General features: G+C 37.8%; 1 protein-coding gene across 4 annotated transcripts in view; it reads right to left on the bottom strand.

The window, feature by feature from the left end:
- Positions 1-20,977, bottom strand: part of LOC136864302 (vacuolar protein sorting-associated protein 26B-like) — a 385,738-nt gene that overhangs the window by 166,029 nt on the left and 198,732 nt on the right. The window lies entirely within an intron of this gene.

Below are 20,977 nucleotides of genomic sequence, written 5' to 3'. Positions count from 1 at the left end.
CACAATATTTTATGAAGTCCAGGTTTTACTGTTATACTGCAAGCAAACAATTTTACATTTAGGCAAAGAAAAACATTTGACTTTCCTTAATAAAATGAAATCATTTGAGAGTTTCCTTGTACGTTGGTATAAACATGATTCAACAGAATGAGGAATGGCTTATCTAGTTCTCATACTCATTTTATGAATTAAAAAATAACCAAGATATCTATGCACTATTTTAAATATTGCTTAGTGGGGTTGTAGTTACAGGATTTACACTCTTAACAGCCTAGCTTGTAACCCTAATGAAACACAGGCTTCTATAGATTTTCTTGCATGCAAAATTAAAAATTAAGTCAGTTCAGCAAAATCAACTGCCTTCATTATTTTTCACATTATGCAGAGATATCAGAGGAAATATATTCCTGAGTAAAAGAATAGATGGTATAACCTTAGATATTAACAGTTTTATAATATCTATGGCCAGATAAGGATAACATTGATAAGAATGGTTTGCATAGGCAAGGACATTAAGTAGACAAATAATAGAAATACTTTAGGTGATGACTTTCTCCGTGAAGAACACCACATACCTTTGAATTATTCCTTTAATGCGTTTCCATCTACTGTGTGTGTTTTTGAGAACATTCGCTTAGCAAACTAGTCTTTCTGTAGATATTTTCCTAACATAGCCTTGTTTTATGCTTTATATTCTGTATTTTTAGTGATCAATATCTATTAGGCTTGTCAGGTACAGTTCACAACGGAGTTGCAATTTGGTCAGTGTGCCCAGAAGAACAAAAATGGTGAGAATCCAGCCTTTTTTAACTGTTAAAAATTATAACCCTTTAATTAACCACATGGCATGCAAACTATATTTTCCATTCTGGTCACAGTTAAACTGTAGAGAAAATTCCTAATAATGATGCCCTTCTGTAACAGAGCCCTCACCTTTCTCAACCCTTGCTGACCAAAACCTGTTTCAATCCCAGTTTTATTCATACACTTTACATTCCTAAAATAACAAAGACAAAAAAAGTTCCAGAAACAGCCTTGCACAATAGTCTCAGGAATTTTTGATTTTGAGTTTTTTGAGGATGAGTTTATAAGGCTAATGTATACTCATTGGCAAAAATAGCGAAACTATACATTTCAGACAAAATTTAATGTTAGTCCATTTGAAACATTGTCTAAATTAAATGTTATTACATTACAATAATATGGCAATGTATCGTAAGTTAATTTGAGAAGAATTAAGCATAATAATTGATAAACATTACTGATCATGGCATACTTATAATCCCTGACAGTGCTGTAAAGATTCTCGTGAAAATCCATCACTGGGACTTCGACAAAACTTTTAAATATTATTTACTTTATGTCCCATTAACTACTTTTATGGTGTTTGGAGACACCGAGGTGCCATAATTTAGTCTCGCAGGAGTTCTTTTAAGTGCCAGTAAATCTACAGACACGAGGCTGCTGTATTTCAGCACCTTCAAATACCACTAGACTGAGCCAGAATCAAACCTAACATGTTAGGGTCAGAAGGCCAGCGCCTCAACCAACTGAGCCACTCAGCCTGGCGACAAAACTGTTATTAAGAGTGCACTCTTTTTTCTGAGCGACTGTACAAAATCTTGCATTAGGTCTTAATGACAATGTCAGGAAACTGAATATTTGGAACTGGTGAACAAAGATCCTACTGCTAATGAAGCACAAAAGAGCCACCATAAAAATACTCTAGATGTCACTCTACTCAGTACCTCCTGCTCAACATCATTAAATGCCAGAAAAGTAGGTTGAACTGTTGGGCGACTGTCTCATAGGGCGATGGCGATGTGAAGAAAGGAGGAGAACGAAAAACTGTTCTAGCATTATGTAAGTTTAAAACTGAGGAAAATGGCAAGATGAACATTGCTTGACTTTTGCTTAATATGTATAAAGGAAAACTAACTAGTTGGCCTTGGTACAAATTTTTGCTGTGTGCCTTGGTGATCAACGGGTTCACTATGGAACCTCACCTGAGTCGAGTTGCAAGACAGTGGCAAATACACACGTTTATAATAGTAGTTACATTCAGCATTAATTTTCTGGAGAGTGATGAGTCATTCCAGGCAATTGTGCAACATCCTGTCTGCTTGTGGTGTTAGTATGAACGTATTTGTAATAATTTTGGACCTAGGGTTGCAGAAGGAAGTAAATATGGCCTACATGGCCCAAGTATAATTTGAATGCACTTCTGTTAACTAATGCTCCTGATTAAATTCAGGGGTGGGGGTAGTGAACTACTATAAAATGTTTAAACAGTCGATCTCAATTAGTTTAATAGAGTTTAAATGAAGTTTACATAATTTTCCATGGCAAATATGTGCAAGGAGGTACACTGGTGGAAAAAAATATCCCAACCCCGAGAAGGGGTTGTGCTAGTTTAACAAATGTTGGTAGGAGTGTTTATACATCTGAAAGATGAAGTTGATTCAAATATCCCGCAAATAGCATTAGCGTAGCGCTAGTAGCAGCCCCATGACGTTGCACATCAGGTCAGCTTTAAATACGGGCTGTACCATGCGAGAGCGTTAGTTACCTACGAGATTAGACGGAGTGACTGAGTGGGCCAAGAATACTTTTACAAAGACGAAGAGGCCAGTATCTACAGCTCACTGCTGTTGAACGAGGCCTTGTAATAGGGCTGTGTAAAGGTAGATTTTCCTTCTACGCTATTGCAGAATAACTTCGCAGGAATGTCTCCACTGTGCATGCGTGCTGGCAGCAGTGGTCACGAGTAGGTACGCTTGCAAGAAAACCGGGCTTCGGACGTCCCCGTGGTACCACCGAGAGGGAGGACCGCCGTATTCGGTGTACGGCTGTGGTGCAGTGGACTGTGTCTGTAGCAACAATTCAAGCGGCAGTTGGCATCATAGTAACGCAACGAACTGTTAAAAATCAGATACTTGAGCCAGATTCACTGTAGAGTACATTCCACTTACCCCAAACCACTGCCATCTTCAACTTTAGTGGTGTCCAGCGAGAGCTCATTGGAGGATAGAGTGGTGGTCAGTTGTGTTTTCCGATGAAAGCCGATTCTGCCTTGGTGCCAGGGATGGCTGTGTGTTTGTTAAGAGGAGGTCAGGTGAACGCCTGCACTCCACTTGTCTGTGGTGTCGACACACCGGACCTATACCGGGAGTTCTGGTCTGGGGAGCAAATTTGCTATGACAGCAGGAGCACTCTCGTGGTTATGCCATGCACCTGACTTCAGATGTGTATGTCTGTCTGGTGATTCGACCTGTTGTGCTGCTATTCATAAACAGCATTCCCCGGGGGTGTTTTCCAACAGGATAATGCATGCCCCCATGCTGCTGTTGTAACCAAACGTGTTCTACACGTTGTCAACATATTACCTTGGAGTGCTTGATCCCCCGATCTGTCACCAATCGAGCAAGTATGGGACATCATTGGACGACAACTCCAGCGTCATCCACAACCGGCATTAACCGTCACTGTATTGACTGACCAAATGCAACAGGCATGGAACTATTCCACAAGCTGACATCCAGTACCTGTACACACAATGCATGCACGTTTGCGTGCCTGCATTTAACAGTCACGTAATCACACCGGTTATTAATGGACCAGCATGGCACATTTGCGATGGCTTTTCTCGTGCAGATATTAACCTGTAGTCTTGTACCTTCAATCAATTAAATATGTTACCTCGACAAATATATTGCCAAAATTTCCGCATTCTACATTCCTTATTTCATGGTGTTTGGATATTTTTTTCCGTCAGTGTATTTAACTTCTCACTTTTAGTTGCAAAATCACATGAAAGCAAATTTTTTAATGAATGTTGGAAATTTTAAACCTAAAATATATATCATCTCTCAAAATAATTACAGTCATAGTAAAAAGTATTCGTACACTTGATACTGAAATAGACTTAATACACTTATTGTCACGTACGTTTTATAACATCAATAGATTACCTTTCTGTACACTATGTAAAGATATATACATCATAAAACATAAAATTGATAGATGTCTGTCAATAACACAAATGAAAATACCATGATTTAATACTCATAAAAAGTATTTGTACAGTCCGGTTTTACTTTCATTCTCCACTGATTTTAGTACACATTTAGTATTTTGTTGGCAATCCTTTTGATTTTACAATGGCTTCAAGCCGCCTAGGCATTAAATGAACTAGCTTGGAGGTGAAGGTGGGTTTAATCTAACCCCATTCTTCCAAAAAAGCCATTTTCAAAGCTGTCTTTGATGAAATATTTGTGCTCTTTCTCTCTTTAAGATAAACCCACACGTTGAATCGGGTTCAGATCCGGGGATTGGGGAGGGGTGTTACCATATATTTGGGTGTGTTGTATAAAATCCACAATCATGTATCAAGGGTTGTATGCTTTGGATCATTATCCTGCATGAATACATAATTACCCAGAAGTCCCATTTTTTCAGCACTAGATGCTAGATTTTTCTTCAAACTTTCAATATAGTATTTACGGTCCATCTTTCCATCTATGAATTTTAAGGAACCTACTCCAGCTGAGCTCATGCAATCCCAAATATGGAGTTATACATATTTTGTTTAGTGGTATTAATAAAAAACAACCTCCACCACGCTTCAGTGAAGGAAGCAAATTTTTTTTGGAGTTCTGTGCTTGTTTTCCTCCACACCTTTTTGCCATGTTCTTGAAAAACAGTGAATTTTCTTTCATCCGTAAATATAACTCTATCCCAGAATTCTAAAGAAGCATGTTTATAGTCTGTAGCTTATTGTAGTCTTTTCTTCCCATTTGCTGGGGGGTAATTAAAAGTTTTCATCTGGCATTTCTACAATGATACCCTTTTGCATATAAAAACTTTTGAATTGTGGAAGCACAGATATTAAGTTTCAAAATCCTTTCCTAGTTCAGACCACAGTTTTGCAGCTCTGATTCTAGAATTTTTCTTAACTTTCCTGAGGATTAGTCTTTTAGTCTGATCGTCTAGTTTGCTTGAACGTCCACATCTACGCGCATTTTTAAAGATTTTCCTCTCACCATACCTGTCAATTCCCTGAATTGTAGATCTTGGTCTCTTCACAAGTTTCAATATTTCCGAGAGCGATTTACAGGAATTATGAGCCTGGATTATAATTCTTCTCTTGTCTCATTTTGCAGCCCACCTTACCGATGGACTGTATCACTTGCTGTTTAGAATGAAGCACAACTGACTTGGTACAAGACGTGACCTTTACTGCTTACTTGAGTTGCAAGGGATGTCATCAAGGACTTTGATGTGAAGATAGACCACCTGTACAAATACTTTTTATGCACCTAATTTCAAATTATTGGATGATACGTTTGTTAAAATAAACATTTCTAACTACTATTGTTATTTCCGGTACATATTCATACTCATGTTTCGTAAAATACCGAAATATAGAAAAGTAGTGGTTTAATAATGTGGTTTTTGGAGACGATGAGGTGCTGGAATTTAGTCCCGCAGGAGTTTTTGTGTGCCAGTAAATCTACCAACACAAGACTAACTTATTTGAGCACCTTCATATACCATTGGACTGAGCCAGGATAGCAGCCTATGGACAATGCGTCAACTACAAACAACAACATTCCTTAACTTTTAAGGTGTACGTATACTTTTTCCCATAACTGTAGATATGTAACTACACACTGAAAATAAGTAACATTGTATTTCTGCAAAACAGAAGAAATGGTAGGTTTGTCAAGTGAAAAAGGTTTTATATTGCTTAATATTATACTGCAATACTCTCAATTTTGGGATGAAAGGATCATGCACTGACTTTTATAATACGAGTGATAGATACTATTTTGATATTGGCTTTATGTCGCACCGACAGAGTAGGTCTTATGGCGACGATGGAACAGGAAAGGGCTAAGAGTGGGAAGGAAACAGACGTGGCCTTAATTAAGGTACAGCCCCAGCATTTGCCTGGCGTGAAAATGGGAAACTACGGAAAACCATCTTCAGGGCTGCCGAAAGTGGGGTTCGAACCCACTATCTCCTGAAAACTGGATACTGGCCGCATTTAAGCGACTGCATCTATCGAGCTCGGTAAGAGTGATAAAGAGGAACAATTTGTGATCACTGTGTGTTTGTATCTCGAGTGGGGAAGAAGTTATCATTGTACCATATATATAGGTACTGTGGTTTAATAATGTGGTTTTTGGAGACGCCGAGGTGCTGGAATTTAGTCCCGCAGGAGTTTGTGTGTGCCAGTAAATCTACCAACACAAGACTGACTTATTTGAGCACCTTCATATACCACTGGACTGAGCCAGGATCGAACTTGGCAAGCTGGGGTCAGAAGGCCAGCATCTGAAACGTCTGAGCCACTCGGCTTGACTGCTGTGGTTTAAATTAGCCCTGCAGTGCTATACATTTTCAAATTACAAAGTTTTGTTGCTGTGAAGTGAAAATGAAGGTTAATCCAATCAATATCGTAACAATAGTTCAGTTTTTCTTTCTATTTTATTTTTCTCAGCAGAGAATGAGGATGAAACTAAACCGACAATCATTTGGAAAATATTTTAATGAATACTATGAATATAACAGAGTGGAATTAATAGCAGAAACATCCTTGGCTTTTCAAAAATTGCATTAAGATAAGCAACTTAAAATAGTTGAAGACAAACCAGACTGGATTACAGAGATTCCAGAAGTGTCTTTTTTTCTTGCCCTAGTTGCTTTACGTCGCACCGACACAGATAAGTCTTATGGCGACAATGGGGCAGGGAAGGGCTAGGAGTGGGAAGGAAGCGGCCGTTGCCTTAAGGTACAGCCCCAGCATTTGCCTGGTGTGAAAATGGGAAACCACAGAAAACCATTTTCAGGTCTGCCGACAGCGGGGGTCGAACCTACTATCTCCCGAATACTGGCCGCACTTAAGCGACTGCAGCTATCGAGCTCGGTGCCAGAAGTGTCAGACTGATGTACAAGGAACAAAGCATATATTATGAATACAAAACATAGGTAGTAAACCATAAGGGAAATGCAGATAAGAACACCCTCCAATAAGTCAAAATTTCAGGAAAATGAGTGGATGACATCTTGTTGCCTTTCCTTGTTAGTACGGTTTAGTAGTTCATTTTCATAAGTATGCAGCAAGTTGGCTAGTATAATTTAAATCTAAGATGCTACCCCACTGTCTGGAGGTAACATGCCAGCCTTCCTAGGTTCAATTCCTAGCCAGGTCAGGTCAGAGATCTTTGCCTGGATCTGAGGGCTGGTTTGAGATCCATTAAGCCTATGTGAAAACAAGTGAGCTAACCGGTGGTGAGATAGCGGCCCCGGTCTAGAAAGACAAAGAACAGCCAAGAGGATTAGTCGAGCTGACCACGTGTCACCTGAATCTGCAGGTATTCAAGGCTGAAGAGTAGTCCCTTGGTAGGCCAAGGCCTCTCAGGGTTGTAGCGCTATGTTTTTTGTTTTGTTTCTACAGAAAGATGGGAACATACACAGCGACACATACGAGGATAAATATAATGACAAGTCAGCATCAGAAGAGGGATTATCAATAATGGTGTGCCTATATATTTTAATGTATTATTTTATATCCCAATACATAACTCCATTTTATGGTTTTTGGAGAGGCCATGCCAAAATTTTGTCCCATATGAGTTCCTTAACATGCAGACATGAGGTTTGTGTATTTGAGAGTCATCAAATACCACCAGGTTGAGCCAGTATCGAACCTGCCAACTTCAGCTCAGAAGGTCAGTGTTTCTACCATCTGAGTCATTCAGTCCGGCTTCTATTCGAAGACTACAGTATATGAAGAAGCGAAGATTCTCGCTGTTCTTTTGTGTTTTCATATATTCCCTTTCCTACTTCTCTCACTCCTTCCAATGATGTTTTATCATTCTATTTATCTTATTGCATTTTACTATATTTCTATTTATGACAAGATTTGTAACTTTTTTGTTCCTTTCAATCACTCTAATAAAGCTAAGTTCTATAAGATGTGAATACGAATTATCCAGGTTTAAAAAAAAAAAAAAAAAAGTGGATATGGAAGTAATGGACGAAACCAGTCCTTGCTACACATTATTAACAATTTCTGAGATTTATTTCTGGCAGCATACTTGAAGTGATAAGATTAGCATTGAGATATTGGTTATTTTTAAAATGCAGAGCAAGAACTGGAAAATGCTGCAAACAAAATTTTATTTAGTGACTCACGGAAATTTAAGTTTTCAAACATGATTTACTTTCATGTGGTTTTGCAACTAAAGGTGAGAAGTTAAATACACTGACTGAAAAAAATATCGAAAAAACCATGAAATAAGGAATGTAGAACGCGGGAATTTTGGCACTATATTTGTCGAGGTAACATATTTCATTGATTGAAGGTACAAGATTATAGGTTAATATCCGGACGAGAAAAGCCATCACAAATGTGCCATGCTGGTTAGGGTGTCCCTTATTTTTCAAAAGTTTTAATTTTGCAATGCATAGGTGGTTGTTTTATTCATTTGGGCCTAAAACACCCGAAAACATTTTTTTTCCTTATTTGGAATAGTGCAACCCGTGCCGATTCGCATGCAAACATGTCCATACAAGTTGCGTCAGAAGAGTGACGCCCTCTCATTGTTATTGTTACTTAGTTTTCGCTTATCGGGTAGCTATCACGGATTGTTTTATATTTCGAAGATGTCAGTGGAACTAAGGAGCAATAAAAAAAGCATTTTCTTGGTTGGTGAAGTAAATCGCCAAATAACAGGCGCAAAATTACCATCTAATCGTCAAGTTCTCGCAGTTCAATTTTTCAACATACATGAGGTTAAGTTGACTGTTAGTGAAAGTGCAAATCTTGTCATTCGGGAGTGCAATATATTCTGGGAAAAGGCTAGAATACCTACCAGAGCTGTGCCTAATTGTGTTAAGAAGTTAGTGGATCTTTATCAGGTCTGCACGAACTGCAAAAACATAGCAAGAAGATTCAGGATTTACATAGGTGCCGCGAAGAGAACTTTCAACTTGAATTAGATAATTTATTCGATATCGCACATGCTGATGCTCTTGAAAGAATAAAAATCGAAGAAGATAAAATATTTTTGCAAAAGCAAAGAGAGCCAGGGGTCCGGGGTGCCTAGCGGGTGTTGACAAAAAGTTGGCTGATATTGAAGAAAGGGCCAGGCTGAGAAGACTCTCAGAAGATAGAGACTAAAGCAAATGCATACCTGCCAACTTTACAAAACCAAAAATCAGGAGATTTTGATATGAAAATCAGGAAAAATTAGGAGAAATCAGGAGATACAACTGCTTATTCTACGTCTAGCACAGTACAGCACTATGATATATTTTGTAACACTTATTGTCTCAAAGCCCGACTGTTGCCATACGAAGCTACAATGCTAAAAATTACACATCTCTATTCCCTCACAGGAAGTATGCGAGCGAGATGATCGGTCTCTGATATTTCCAAAAATAGCATGAATGCATGCTCCACACATGTGAATCAGTCATGCACTTAGATGCCATTACTTAGCAAATGCATAGATTAATATATTGCATCAAGCTTCCGTGCGATTATGTGAAGCGCAATACTATCTGTATCAAATAACTAGCTGATGTACTCGTGCTTTGCTACGGAATTCTCAGAAAGACTGTCCTTAGAGTTTTCCCAACTGAAGTGTCAACATAGGTCATTACAATGACGTCAGTACGAATGTTGCGATTAAAAGCAACGCTGTCATATGAAATATTGAAAAAAAATGAAAAACAGCACATTTTCTTACTTTTAACAAAAATAACACGGTGTCAATCTAACAGTTCAAAGTTCCAGAGCTAGAATGACCAGGACGCAGACAGCCGTGAACACTCCTTTGTAATTATTCCGTTTAAGTGTGCACACTGCTCATTCCAATCATTGCCCCAGAGTAGGGATTGAATAGCTGGAATACTATGCTGATCCAGTGTGTTACGTACCAGTAGTATCAGAAAATTTGTGAACCAGAGGAATAGCATGCTAAAGAAGAGAGAGATCTGATCTAACTTCCCTGTTACTTTCCGCAAATATTCAGGCAGGCTGTTATACTCAACAGTACGCAGCAGTAATCCCATCTATCGGAGATAAATGGCAGAAGAATACACAAAGCACATCACATCAAAACAATGGCCAATGTAATGTTATTGTTGATCAATTTTATGAGCTTTCTATACTGCAGGCCTTCAAATTTAGTTTTCTTCTGACTCTGTTATATTGGAGCATCTAATGTAAAGTGAGTCCTCCTTTCTTTCATGACTCCCTCTTGTGTTATTCCAGCGATCGTTCCTTCAGGACTTTTTTCTCATTCTTATAACCATTTTCACAATTTAATTTCATTTTAGTCGGTACACTAAAACTGAATAAGACATAAATAATCGGAAATTGTATTCTCTATTACTTAGTTACGTAGTAATTTTCAATAGACTAAGATAGGTAATCAAAAATTAAATTTCTGGCACCTTCCCCTAAACTACCATTTCGAACAGGGTGAATAAAATTATGTATAGCATAGACTGTAGTTCCTTATTCCCCGACATAACATACCGATTTTCAATAAATTCTGTTCTCCCATTTTCTCGTACCTCGGCGCTTATATGGGCTTAGCAACAAAAATCCAAATTCATGAATATCACTTATCATAGCCAGAATGATAAAAATGTGTAAGACAAACGATACCAAATTTAATAATATATAACTTTAGTTATATAGTATTTATCAACAGGGCCAATAAAAAAATATAAATATTTGAGAATTACATCTTAGGCCTTCCCCTAAACTACCATTTCACTCGGCGTGAATAAAATTATTTATGGCCTAGATTGTAGCAACCTATTCCCCGACTTTATATAGCGATTTTCATTAAATTCTCTTCGGCCGTTTTCTCGTGATGGGTGTACATATGTACATACATATATGCATACAGACAGAAATTATGGAAAATTAAAACTTGCATTTCCCCTTGTTACTGCGGTCACGGCCGGTACGGAGATATTCTTTTTTAATTCTGAGCAATGTGCAGACAAAACTCCATTTATATTGAGATAAAATTAGTCAGAATTTTCTCCAAAAGGCTCCTAAAATCTCTATTAAAGTCACTAGTCGTTATCATTGAAATTCTGTCACTAAATTACTAAAAAAGACTCCGTATATAATGACTAGTCTCTGACTAGTCCCTAGAATCGTCTAGACTGATGTGAACGAACACGAAAATAGTACGCGAGAACGAGAGATTGACAATCGATATACGCGTCGCGATATACAGGTTTCAACAAACATCGCATATTCGCGCACATTTCGCGCATTAATAAACGTCGATATTTCGTTTGACAGCGGCCAATGAGCGAAGGACTTCCGGCCATTGGCGTAAAAAAAGCTGAAACAGCGGGATTTGAAAACAAATGTCTGATGTTCACCAAAAAATAAGCTAAAATCGGGAGAAATAATAGAATATTCGGGAGGCGGGAAAAACTGTCGAAAATCGGGAGTCTAATACCAATATAAATGGTCCGTTATTGGACATTCCCTATGGGAATCAACATCTATATCATATAATCGGGAGTCTCCCGCCTAAATCGGGAAAGTTGGCAGGTATGCAAATGCCTTCCGCGAGCTCACTGGAATCTGCAAATTTACAGACTTTTGATACACACGAAGACGTAGAAGAACAATCCACAAGCTCTGAAGAAAGCCTGGAAGAATCTCTACCATCCACATCTCAATCTGTAAGTTCTTTAGCTACGCTGACAAGAAGAGGAAGAAAATATTTTATCACATCTAAATTAGTTGCAACTTTAGACAGATGTCAACTAAACATCAGAGATTCTGTTTATATAATTCAGTCTGTAGTAGAAGCACTTTGTCTTAGTTCTGACAATTACCCGATAAACAAATCTTCTATTCAACGCATTCGAACACAAATGAGAAAAGATAGAGCGAGATCCATTAAATCTGATTTTCAGAATAACGTGCCAGAAGTAGTTACTGTTCACTGGGATGGAAAATTGTTACCTGCTCTGGACATAAGAAGTTCTAAAGAAGAACGCCTACCAATTATTATTTCATATGACGAGAAAGAACAACTTCTTGCTGTGCTGAAGTTAGACGACTCTTCCAGCAAAGATCAAGCTAAAGTAGTGTCAAATGCCCTTCATGACTGGAATCTGGATGATAAGGTACAAATAATGTGCTGTGATACAACAGCATCTAATACAGGATGCTTGAACGGGCTTGTGTGCTTTTAGAGCAAAAACTAGAAAGAGAGTTTTTACTCTTTCCTTGCCGCCATCATATTTACGAACTGGTGCTCAAAAGTGTATTTGAATCAAAGATCCAACAAATCACTAGCAGTCCTGATATTCTGCTGTTCAAAAATTTTAGAGACAACTGGAAGAATATTAATCCTAGTGCCATCGAACCATGCACTGATTTTGTCCAACAACATCTCTGTGAGGCAAATGTTACTGAATTGGTGATGTTTCTTAACAATGACCTGGCAAAATCGACTGTACGAGATGATTATCGTGAGCTCAAGCTATCGTTTTTCTGGGTGGAGACATTAAAAATAAAATAAAAGTCAGACCTCCTGGTGCAATGCATCAAGCACGATGGATGGTATGAGCTATTTACTCCTTAAAAATGTGTTTACTGAAGTCCCAGTTTAAAATGAGCACTAAGGACAAACAAGCTTTACAAGATGTTTGTGTATTCATTGTGGCAGTTTACATGAAGCCCTGGCTTGGATGTAGTTTGGCGATAAATGCGCCGAATCAAGATTTTTGTTTTTTGAAGACTTTAAAAGATTACGAGAAAGTTGACAAGTTGATTTCCAATGCGGCTTTAAACAAGTTCAGTCAATACTTGTGGTACTTGTCAGAGGAAATAGCCATCCTTTCATTTTTTGATAATGAAGTTGATGAGCAGACTAAAGGAAACATTGTAGAAAACTTACAAAAAGAAAGCTTTGGTGATTTTGGAAAGAGATATGTTCCATCAAGAGAAGAGATGCCTGGCTCTCTATGTGGTACGTAGTAAACTAGAAGTGTTTAATCTGGTATTTAATTTAGAACTTATTTGTTTTATTTAGAGGCACTACAAGTATTTTTTATCTTGTATATTCGCATGCACTAACTGAGGAATTATTATTATTATTATTATTATTATTATTATTTTTTTATACAGTCAGGTATATGCTAAGGCTACACAAGCTATCTGTCATTTTTCTTTCCGAGGCTTACACCATTTTCTTTGCACTGTAATCAAAGGTTCTTCAATCTCAGGCTTCTCTTCAGCAGATATGTAGCAAGAATTATAACGTTCTTCCTGAAGATGATTCTGTTCTGAGTTTCTTTGGGCTTTATGCCTCCTTCCTTCAGATCTTCAGGCTAACAGGGATGAATTTTCAAACTTTCCTGAAGAGCGATTATCATCAGCAGCATTATTATTTTTACATACACAATAGCTGTGGTAATTGACAAACATAGCTATTCTTTGATTTCCAAATCTTCAATGAATCTAATGTATTTAATCAATAACCAAATGCCAGAAGCTTGAAAATCTGAGGGCCATTTTCTCCAAATCGAGTTAAACCTGGTATAAATTAAACACATTTAACGTTAGTACCTACTTTAAACCGGCGTCCATTTTCTCCACCAATTTCTGACACTCGTTTAGTTTAAATGACAGCTCGCCCATTTAAACTAATGAAGTCAAGTCTGCGCCAGCGTTGGCTGCACTGAAAGAACAGTCGAAGGAATGGTCGATTGGAATTGGCCAATCAGAGCCAAGTAATTCAATGACAGACATTTTTGTATTAATATCAGCTGTTTGTGGGGAATTATGCTATCGTACGTAGTGAATAAAGTAGAAATTCAGCGAGATAGTAGCTCTACGGATAAATAAATAGTTTACATTTGTGCGAAGTGTTGTGTCGTATAATTTTACCCATTGTTGTCTAGAATTTTTTGCAAAGCACTTATTTCTTAATATTCTCTAACGTGCTTTACCATGAACAAGTACCGTGGGCCTAATACGTCAGAAAATCAACATTTATGTGAATTTCAAGTAAATAAATTCCAAACATGTGAGATTTATCTCCTATTAAAATCCATCGCCCTCGGCCGGGATCAATCTTGCAAACCTCGGATCCAGCAGACAGACCAGTGAGGATGTATTATTTGGATATGTATCACCTGATTCTATAATCGTCTAGGTATAATCTCATCTATAACATAACCTAGTTCGCGGTATGTAGTACTGTATGCATAATACTCCTATAGCATTAATATTTCTATTGCTAGTATGCTGGCAATACTTAGGATGAAACATTCTTAACTGTAATTTATTTTATTACTAGTTTACTAGCAAGCATGAAACACTATTATTTATCTGATCCCATAAATATTTATTCTTCTGAACCCAACTTGGTAGGTTCGATCCTGGCTGAGTCCGGTGGTATTTGAAGGTGCTCAAATACATCAGCCTCGTGTCGGTAGATTTACTGTCACGTAATAGAACTCATGCGGGACAAAATCCTGGCAGCTGGGCATCTTCGAAAACTGTTGAAAGTAGTTACTGGAACGTAGAAACAGTATTATTATTAGGAATGGGGAGGGTAAACTCCAGTGTCGACATAGCCTACTGCTATCCGAATAGCACCAAGGGGTCTACTCGGGGCTTAGCGTCTCCATCCGATGGACGAATCACCATCAACAGCGTCAATTCACCCACTCCATATAAACATGGCAGAGAGGTTCGGGATTGAATCCAGGATTTTGGCACGCAATCTAGCCATTAGAAATTGTATACCACCACCTCTCCTACCATGCAGGCCAACATCCTGATGGTAAAAATATTTTTGACCACCTGGATTTGAACCGTCTAATCATGGTTTCAAACGATGCTGTTCTAACGCTTTAACGACCACAGCCATCAGACACCATACGGTGAGCAGACACATTACACGACTTATGTACGAATATTTTTATGTTTCACATTACAGTATTCATGCCACCAACAGTATTTTATATAATATTATAAGGAGACTGCAATTTAAGGTCTGTGGTCCCCACTGTTTATGAGCCTGCTGCATAGTATATTCAAGCAACCAGAATCATTGCTTCTAGAGAAATAGCATTATTTTGTGTGGTTGACGTTGTGCCCATTTACATCTCGTAGACAGCTTTCAAAATGGCACCGAGTGAAGGTATGGCCAATCTGATCTATAAGATGCAAGGAATAGATATCTAATGCGATATTATATAAGGCCATACGCGTCACGGAACGGTCGAATATTGAAGGCACTACGGACAGTGGCCTGTCAAGTGAATTGTTTTACAAAAAAAAAAAAAAATAGAAGACAACGGATTGTTAAAAAACTCCATCTTAAAAATTTTCATTGGATAGTGAAAACGCAATTGGCGAACGCGCTAAGTAATTTGAAGAAGACGGAAAAATTTAGTAGAGGTACTTGAGAAAAAGGGACCGTCGTAGTAAAAGAAACGACATAATTCACCAGCCGACGAAGAAGAGCCAATAAAAAATATAAAAATAAGCAAGATACGACGAAATACGCGTGGGAGGATTTCGACAGCAACTGAGCTACATTCTACAAGGAAGAAGCAAGTGAAACCTAGGAGAAAGATTCTCTTACGGGAAGAAGACTACCTTGGTCTTGTTTCAAGAGAAGAACAATTTTTCGACATTTGCAAGAAGCAGCCGATATAGATATATATACGCAGAACTTAAACCTGACAAAATTAAATTCACCTCAGAGCAGCAAAAAGAAATAACAATTGAAGAATTATTATCCTCGAATGGATCATACCATGGCTATTTACTGCTCTGAAATCTGCATTTTTGTTGCTAACAGAAGTAGCATGATGATGGCTTGCTAAATACACATGATGGACCAAGCTGGGGAGCAGTACATCCTTACGGGAAAACCAACCCATGATGAGGAAGGCAATGGGAAACCAGACCACCAGCCCATGATGAGGAAGGCAATGGGAAACCAGTGGACCAACCCATGATGAGGAGGCTGAGGACCTACCAGACGACCAACCCATGACCTGACCGCAGAGCCAACTACATCCGAGTGGAGGCGGAACAGTTGGACCAGATGTAACGATAAGCGAGCTAAGTCATTTACATTATTTAATTACATAGTTTTTGGTTCGCGTACACAGGTGCTTTTGGCATGTGCCGATAAGTTGGTTATAGAAACCGTGGAATTTAAAGTGCAAGTGAATAATGAAAGTGATGTGTGAGATATTTAAGTCCATAGTAATATGATTAAGCAGTGTAGAATAAGATTCTTGTATGTTATATATATACACCACCACATATTGGTCAGAATAACTCGTGAGTAACGAGAAGTTGAAAGAAGTGTCTTTAATAACAGCTGATGGTAATGACACATTGAGGAATTGCAATGAATTCATATTGGTTATGCTATATGTCTACGTCACGTTTGGTATGCGCGGTGGTAATGAATGCATAGAATCACATACTCTTCGCTTCGTAATAAGTGCACTGAACTCAGCTTTAGGGTTATGATAAAAAGCGATATTGAAATGCGTTTATGAGAAAGGAATTGTGGCATTTTGACATGGTAAAGTGAATATAATCGCGACATGTTGTTATGGAGGCTATGATAATTAAGATGTTAAGTGAATGTGGAAATATGGTTACAGTAGTGGTAACTCGACGAAGTATGTTGTTGTATATGAAATGCGAAGGTTTATTAATGTATCACATAGAGGCCAAGGAGTGCCTGCAGCTTAGGATATGCCATGCCACACTTATAATAGGGAAGGAATTATGTGAAAGGATACAGGTACGTGAAACTGACCACACCGCGGAGATGAGCTAAACCAAGGTATGGATGGAATTCATTGAAGTAGAGTTGAACTTATGACGGGATTATATGTCAATTGTAGATGCTTTGTTCCAATTACGAGAATATTATGATATGTTTTATGACGGTGATCTTGACCAAATGCATTCATGATACCTATAAATGCGGTAATATATTCCCAAGTACAAATACATATTATTTACATTACGACTGCGCATATGAATTCAGTAACTTGCCTAAATGAGAAATGTTATGGAATATAACGGAGAGAGGGCACATTGAGCCTCAAATACGTGTGTATGTCAACCAAAAATTTATGTTGAAGTTAGATAGGTAGCTTATTTATCCTGACATGGAGTTTGTTGGAATTTACATTCCTTCAATGAGTAATGGTTAGGGAAATGATAGGCTAGGAGCCAGATTTAACAGGCACTAGGGAGAAATGCCTTAGTCCGTAAGTCGTTAGCCATGCGCAACATAGAAGAAAGATCAAATAAATGAGTTCAGATTTATGATTTGCAACGTATAATTTAAATATTATTTATAATTCAAATATAATTGAGATATATAGTTCGAAGTTATAATTCAGAATTATTTTCAAGCTTAGATCTATTTGTTGATCTTACATTCACTTCAGATTAACTGTACGTCTATTCAGATCTATTTAGCCTAGGTTTATAATGAAACTGAGCAATCTTAACAACATAATGATATTGGTGTCGTCTCAAGGACTTTATTTCAAGGAGGACCGTAGGAGTCCAGTGATTAATTGTAAATATTAGTATCCGATTTTGAATTCATGACGGAACTGATGTACATAACTTATATTTATTTTCTTTTTCTACGAGCCAGCGCTGACTCTGAACTTTACCTGTAAATAATACCAGACCAAATACTACCCCAAATCAGATTACATTTTCATAGGGCATCTGTTTATTCAATAAATACTATTATTGTGCTTTTCTATAATTTGGTGTGTTATGAATTCTTTCATCTTGACATTCTTGATAAGTTAGTTGGTAAGATATGCGAACTAACGAATGGGTAGATACATGATTTGAATATATTGAGTTCTCACGTCGTTGGTACCTTAGTTAGGAGAAATAATTGATTGATATTATGTCTATATCAAACGACCGCAGATAAGTTTACCGTGGACCGCCATTCTCTTCGACCTCACGTAAAGCGAAACCTAGTGTAAAATCTCCAGATTTTACTTGACAATCGGATACCCTGAGAAGAAATTGAGCTGTTGGGAAAGATGTCCGGTCAACGACCGTGTTCAACGTTTTGAATGAATCCTTTGATACAAGACAATCCTTGCTGTTTGCTTATGAATTATAAATCCATCAAAAAACTCCCTTGCATCCAATTTTCCACATTTGTAACCTTTTGTTGAAATGCGGCTTCTTAAGCTCAGTTGCACAGCAGAAATATTTCCTATTTAATTAAAGACTTCAATAAATTCTCCAATTTTCCTAATGCTAATACTACGTCCTAATTTTAGTAAGTTTTCTATTTAAGTACAGTACTGCAGTACTGGTAGTAAAAACTAACCATTCTACTAGGAAAATCACAGATACGTTAATAAAATGTCAAGAAGGCTGAATATAAACAGCAGTTTAAACCTACAATATAGAAGGTTTAACTTTGAACCAAGTTTAAACTTGTAGGTTCTATAATTTGGTGTGTTATGAATTCTTTCATCTTGACATTGTTGATAAGTTAGTTGGTAAGATATGCAAACTAACGAATGGGGTTCGAACCCCACTGTCGGCAGCCCTGAAAATGGTTTTCCGTGGTTTCCCATTTTCACACCAGGCAAATGCTGGGGCTGTACCTTAATTAAGGCCACGGCCGCTTCCTTCCCACTCCTAGCCCTTTCTTGTTCCATCGTTGCCGTAAGACTTATCTGTGTTGGTGCGACGTAAAATAACCAGCAAAAAACACCAATGTGGGGAAAATGAATGTTAGTTTAAACTCAAACTAGATTAAAATAAACCTAGTTTAAACTCATTTGGATAAGACGGCCCTTAATATCCCAAATTCAAGCAGGTTTATTCCAAAGTATCAATCAATATGCATATGTACCAAAATTCATTGCAATATTCTTTCAGGCCCAGTGAGTCAGCAGTCTAGACAATTAGCTAAATGTTTGGGAGGAGGGGTAATTGTGCCTTGAGCTCTTGGATAAATTATGATGTGTATCTGGCATATCTTCCTGCTTTTGTAGAACGGTGAAGATTAAGTTATCTGGTTTAGTTTTCAGAATATTAGGGCATTAATGAGTATGATTTTTCTTCCTTAGAATGTCGAACTATGAGCTTTGTTTTAGTTCACAGATGCTTGTGAACTGAACGCTGGAGAGACTATGTAAACAACAGATAGAGAATCTGCCACTTGGGGGACTGCCCTATATGCAGACAAATGGTGACTAACAAAGGAATAATAGTAAAAATTATACAATTTTCCAATTAAACATATATTTACTTTACAAGTTTTAATTTTCTGCAACAACTGACCTGTTTCTTAGCTTAACAGTGACCAGTTCAAGAAAAAGATTTAACCAGACACACAAGTAGAAAAAGTAACTTTCATTAGCAGATGTAAAAATTGCTCAGCAGATGATTAGTATGTAAAATCTATGTAAAGCCTAACACCATGTTCGCTGAAGTACCCTGTATCAGCAGAGAAGAAATGGAGAGGAACAGTAGCTCATAATATTGGTCAGATCTGTGGTTAGAATAATATTCCCTGTGAGCCACTATTCTCTCTTGATCTCCAGACACAATTAACGTGCAAAAACAACTGAATTATATATGTGTTTCCTATAGCACTACAGTCATATGCAGTAGTTTGTGAACTGGGAATTGTGAGAGTCAACAACGAACAATTATTCGGCAAATGTTTGTTGTAGGTCAGATATTCCACATTTCACAAGTGTTCACAACATACCTTTAAGACTAAATGAGGTCGAGGAGATTTTCCACCATTTTTTATTCTCAATTATTACTGGTACTCCCAATTACTGCCATTTTGGAAATGCATGAAAATAAAAAAAAAAGAGAGACTGAAAATGTCTAAAAATGTTGGAATGCTCACTTAAATCAATGGGGAATGCCACCAAAGAATTTGGAGTTGAAATTCCAAGAGTGCTGAACTGGAAGAATAATTATAAAATTGTTGATTTTTGTCACAAAATTACTTCCAGAAACAATCTGCAAACTCAAGGAAAAGGAGAAACGAAACACAAATCATTTTAATGACAAGTCATCCTTGTGATGGTTACACAGTAGGTATCTAGCAATTCAGTTAATGTTTGCTCAGTTGTTGAAAACTTTTTCAAGATCTAAGATGGATAGAATTTTGCCCAGATAATGGAATTGTAAATCAGATAGTAACTAGTATTTATACACTCAGATGTAAACTGCCAATAGCAAGAGAAGAACTTTCTTTAAGTCGCTCTGACACAGACAGGTCTTATGGCGACGATGGGATAGGAAAGGCCTAGGAGTGGGAAGGAAGTGGCCATAGCCTTGCTTAAGGTACAGCCCCCGCATTTGTCTGGTGTGAAAATGGGAAACCATGGAAAACCATCCTCAGGGCTGCCGACAGTGGGGTTCGAACCCACTATCTCCCAGATGCAAGCTCACAGCTGCGCGCCCCTAACCGCACGGCCAGCTCTCTCAGTAACAGCAATAGCACAGCCACGCTGATCCTGTGAGATCTCAGCACTAGGTTTAATCAACCATATGATGTGGCCAGAAGAAAAGCACAAAGAAACTTGCCAACCTACAGCAAGTAAACTCAAGCTCAGGACATCTGAACTCTTGGGAACCAACGAGGTCGTCAATGACCAGGTTTGGATATGGCAATGTACTTTTAGATGCCAAGCAACGGTGCCAGGATTTGATTCTGTAACCTTGAGCTCAGGAATTGAGTATTTCTCTCACGAGATAAGGATTTATTCATAACCATAAACCAAGAGTATAGTGTTGCTTAAACTTAACAAAACAATGACTTAATTGAAAGCAATAACTTCAATTAACAGTGCATCAGATCACCCAACAGGAAACCTGGTTAGTGGAATATGTAGTGTAGATAAACACAGT

The sequence above is a fragment of the Anabrus simplex genome, chromosome 2, assembly GCF_040414725.1.
Source record: "Anabrus simplex isolate iqAnaSimp1 chromosome 2, ASM4041472v1, whole genome shotgun sequence".
In the NCBI taxonomy this organism is placed as follows: domain Eukaryota; kingdom Metazoa; phylum Arthropoda; class Insecta; order Orthoptera; family Tettigoniidae; genus Anabrus; species Anabrus simplex.
Note: the sequence above shows the minus strand (reverse complement) of the source record. Positions and strands in the feature narration are given on the sequence as shown.